Here is a 1,470-nt window from a genome sequence, read left to right as displayed (position 1 = left end):
TTCAAAGTAGGACTGACATTTTAGTACTATGTTCTTAACACACATTGCTTTCTTCATAAGCCTGATGTTTCACCCTGAAGAACTGTTGAATACACAGATCCTACACTTTGGAGCAGTAGTTAATACTACTGATCACCTGATTAGCACATGTTTACAAAATTTCTGTTGTTCACAATGCTGAAGAATCAAGACCCAATAACTCTACAGTGCATGCAGTTATTGATACATGTTATTATTAGTATGCATGTAACAGACAAACAGAAACAGATAATGCTCTCTTCTTCCTGCCTTTTAAAATGTCCTCACTTTGGCAGCATACATACTAAAATCAGCCTGATACAGAGAAGATGACTGTGGCCCCTGCACAAGGATGGCGTGTAAATTCATGAATTATTTCATAATTAAAAAAAATAATACATGCTGGGCAGTGGTGGCGCACGCCTTTAATCCCAGCACTTGGGAGGCAGAGGCAGGCGGATTTCTGAGTTCGAGGCCAGCCTGGTCTACACAGTGAGTTCCAGGACAGCAGGGCTATACAGAAAAACCCTCGAAAAACCAAAATAATAATAATAATAATAATAATAATAATAATAATAATAATAATACACTTATACTGAGGAAAATAATATTTTTTACATTTTTATGTGACAATCACTCATTAATGTGACTTGTACACGTGCTGGGCATGATACAACTTTTTAGACTTTAGCACTGAGTTAGCCATTGCTACCCACATGTCTTTTTCTGTGCTGACTGTACAAGGCAATGTTTCTTCTCCTAAAGAAATAAACAATTTTGCCCTACAAAAACATCATGTGATCCACAGCCATGTTATACTAAAATTTATGAACTGTCTTTAGGCAGCATTTTATGTGTTATCTGACATTGTTGTGTTACCTTAGCAATTTAAAAGACCCTACATTTCCCCAGATTATTCTTAATTATTCATTTTCAATTTTTATACTTATACATTTTATTTAAAACAGCATTACACCAATTTCCCCCTTTGCCTCCCTTGATCCTTTCCCAAGTTTCATTCCTCTAGTCCCTGCCATGCTCCCCAATTCTCAAATTGATAATTTTTTGATTGCTACACACATATGCATGTGTGCATTTTTATGCAGAAATACATACAACTTATCTAGTCCATTTTTGTTGTTTGTGTGTATATGGTTTTAGGGCTGAGCCCTTTGTATTGGATAAATAATCAGGGGACTCATCCCTGGGAAAAGGCTAATTATTCCTCCCTCTGCAGTCTTTTGTTACCTATAGTTCTGTGTCCAGGGTTGGGACCTTGTGAGATTTCCCCATTCTGTGCTAGCACGGTTATCGATATTGCTATATTTTTTTTGTCTTGTTTACACTGCTGTTTCTATGAGAGATTTTTTTATAGGAGTTATTCTAGCATGCTGGCTCTGACAATTTTCCCACCCACCCCCTCTTCATTCCCAGCAGTGACTCCTATTAACC

The 1,470-nt window shown here is 37.0% G+C and overlaps 1 non-coding gene across 1 annotated transcript; it reads left to right on the top strand.

The window, feature by feature from the left end:
- Positions 1–298: 298 nt before the first annotated feature.
- On the top strand, positions 299–405 carry LOC117716702 (U6 spliceosomal RNA). The gene has a single exon (XR_004607799.1). It is a non-coding gene; the product is annotated as a U6 spliceosomal RNA (small nuclear RNA).
- Positions 406–1,470: the final 1,065 nt, after the last annotated feature.

This window comes from Arvicanthis niloticus, chromosome 10 (assembly GCF_011762505.2).
Source record: "Arvicanthis niloticus isolate mArvNil1 chromosome 10, mArvNil1.pat.X, whole genome shotgun sequence".
NCBI classification, from domain to species: domain Eukaryota; kingdom Metazoa; phylum Chordata; class Mammalia; order Rodentia; family Muridae; genus Arvicanthis; species Arvicanthis niloticus.
This window is presented reverse-complemented; position numbering and strand designations above follow the sequence as displayed.